Raw genomic sequence first — 3277 nt, 5'->3', positions numbered from 1 at the left:
GAAGAATTGGTGTTGTATCTCCCATTTGTGGTTCATTTTCCTCCATCTTTTCTTTCCCTTTAATTTTCTTTCTTTGCTCTCCTAACTCACTCAATTGCTTATTTTCTCTTCTTTCAAACTCTTTTCCACTTTCAACTACCGGCGGCTCACCTAATTCCTTACCACTACGGAGGGTTATAGCCTTCACATGCTCCCTTGGGTTCACCTCAGTCTTGCTAGGTAAGTCCCCTTGGTTGCGATTGTTAACCGCATTAGCAATTTAGTCTAATTGGACCTCAACATTCCTGTACATATTGGTGAGTTGGTCCATTCTTCCCTCAATTCTTTCAAACCGTTGAGTAGTGGCACTAGCTAGCTTTTCAATTTTATCATTTGTACATTTGCCAGCTTTTCAATTGCCAATTCCCAACCTGGTTTGGACTCCTGAAGTGGTTATTTCGGTTGAAAATCCGGTGGATTAACTGATCTTTGTTGGTTCCCTTGATCCTTCCATCCAAAATTCGGGTGATTACGCCATCCTGGATTGTAGGTATTGGAGTATGGATTATTTTGGGGTGGACGGTTGTAATTGTTGTGATATTCAACCTATTCGCTGCTAGAACACATAAAATCATCATGATCTCCGCCGCAAGTAGTACAACATGCAACAACTACTCCTTGATTAGAACTAAAACCAACTTGCTTATTAAGCATCTTAACCACATTATCCATTTTTGCACTTAACATATTCAAGGTATCTACTTCGAGGTATCTATTTCGAGCATACCTGCGGTTCTCCTTGTATTACCTCGTTTGTTTGCCCATTGGTAGTTGTTAGCAGCCATTTCTTCGATCAATTGTTGAGCTTCCTCAGCTGTCTTTCCCATCAAAGCTCCTCCCGCTGCCGCATCTACATGCGTCTTTGTTGGATAGGTGAGACCATTGTAAAATGTTTGGACTACTAGCCAATCTGGTAAACCATGATGAGGACATCTTTGTTGCAATTCCCGATAGCGCTCCCAAGCTTCATACAATGTCTCTCCTTCCTGTTGAGAGAAACTAGTTATATCCATTCTCAATTTAGCAGTTTTTCCAGGTGGAAAGAATTTATTAAGAAAAGGCTTAACTAATTCATCCCAAGTTGTAAAAGTATTTGGAGGATGAGATTGTAACCAAACCTTAGCCTTGTCCCTTAGTGAAAATGGAAACAATTGAAGTTTAATTGCATCATCACTAACACCATTAAACTTAATTGTATCACAGAATTCAAGAAATGTTGACAAGTGAGAATTTGGATCTTCGGTAGCATTACCTCCATATTGAGATTGTTGTACCATTTGAATCAGTGATGGTTTAATCTCAAAATTATTAGCATTTACCGTTGGCCTTACAATGCTAGTTTGAGAACCTTGTGCTCCCGGTAAAGCAAAATCTCGTAGAATTCGTCTATTTGATTCATTTTTCTCCATTTCTTCCTCAAATGGTAATTCTATCAAAATTTCCTCTATCGGCTGCCACACCTCTTATTCCTCTTGATGTGGTGTATTCCTCCTTTGTCTCCATAGTGTCCTCACAATTTCAGAATCGAAAAGTGCAATTTCTCGATTTGATCGGTGCATACACTACAAATAAAAACAAACGAAATTTTTGCAAATTTAATTCAACAACTTGAACAAAAACAATGAAAACGTCTAAATTAATAGAGATGATTAGACCCTAATATTGTCGCTCCCCGGCAACGGCGCCAAAAATTTGACGGGATTTTTATATCAATGCAAGTTTAAATCCAATTTTACACCCATTGGATTGCAAGTATACAGGTCAAAATTGTAATACAAGGTGTGTATCGGGTCGATCCCACGAGGAGCAAATTAACCAATTACTAGGTCATTATTTTCTCTATTATTTAGACTATTGAATGAATTTGAGCAAAGAAATGTAATACAAATGTCTACAAATCTGATCTGCAATTCTATTTTAACAAATGCTAAATGTAAATGGAGAAATTTCACTTAAGGAAGACTCTAGGGATGTAGATTCCACTTATGACATAAACAACACAAATGAATAGATTTACATAAACAATACAAATGAATGGATTAACCTCTTGTTATTTTTCTTGTTCAACCAGGGATTCATTTCCAATATTACCACATCTCATTCTCATGATGAAATGGCCTAGATTAGTTTAGTTTTCCCTATTTTCATGGTGAAATACTGCTACTACTCTGTTTTCTTTCATGAAATGCTAAATAATCCATTTAAGTGTATTTCTATTTTCATGAATATACAACTTAAGCTCTACTCATGTTTTTCCATTGCTACTACCAATTTTCATTGAACAATAACAACTATAAACATGTTATTGGTGATCAATCAATAACAAGTAATCATAGCTACACAAGTAAACAAGTTAATACAAGATATAACAAGTGTAAATCACATTCAATTCATATTATTTAGCCATAAGTTTCATCTACTCCCTAGATAAATAAAATTAGCTACTCATGAATGATTTAACAATCAAACTCACAATTTTATTAATGCAAAATATCATAAAGTACAAGTACAAGAAAGATAAAAGAAAGCTTAGCCAATTGAAGGTGAAACTCTCCAATTTCTGCTATGCTCTTGCACAATATGATTACAAGTGAAAACTCCAAATGTTTCTCCAAGAACTCTTAGCTAGAGAGAAAACTAGTTACAAGAAGGAAAAACTAGCTACGTATGGTTATGTCCTGCTTCTCCCCTGTGTTTCTGCATAAAAGGTGGTAGAAAGGCATTTTTTTCTCCTTCATGATTTCAACCACTTAGATTTTGTAAAGGAAGTCAAAAGATATATTGTTTTGACTTGTAAATAACTCATTTTGTCTTCCTTTTTGTTGCAGAAGCATGTGCCACCGAATTCACTCACTCCAAATAGCTGAAAAGTTGTGTGAAAAGTGAGAAAAAATGGCTGTGCCACTTGCAGGAGAGAGAAGCAAATCCGAGTCTTGGATCCGAGGGGTGAAAATGAATCCGAGCTCGGATCTTCAGGATCCGAGGGGTTCCCATGATGGATCCGAGGTCGGATCGTTCTGACCTCGGATACACTCCTCCAGAAGTACAGACGAGGGCTCGGATCCCTCTTTGCTCTCACGGATCCGAGCTCGGATCCGTACTATTAAATTTTCAATTTTTCACTTCTTTCCTTTTTCCTTCATTTTTGCTCCTAGTTTCTCTTGTACTTTATCCTCAGGACGATTCTTACGATTCTTTCAGCTCGTGCATGAATTTCATACATCAATAACCTTCACAA

General features: G+C 36.9%; 1 non-coding gene across 1 annotated transcript; it reads left to right on the top strand.

Moving 5' to 3' along the window:
• Positions 1-954: 954 nt before the first annotated feature.
• Positions 955-1061, top strand: LOC113767257. Its single transcript, XR_003467972.1, has one exon. It is a non-coding gene; the product is annotated as a small nucleolar RNA R71 (small nucleolar RNA).
• The last annotated feature ends 2216 nt before the right edge of the window (positions 1062-3277 follow it).

Source organism: Coffea eugenioides, chromosome 3, assembly GCF_003713205.1.
Source record: "Coffea eugenioides isolate CCC68of chromosome 3, Ceug_1.0, whole genome shotgun sequence".
Taxonomy (NCBI): Eukaryota; Viridiplantae; Streptophyta; class Magnoliopsida; order Gentianales; family Rubiaceae; genus Coffea; species Coffea eugenioides.
This window is presented reverse-complemented; position numbering and strand designations above follow the sequence as displayed.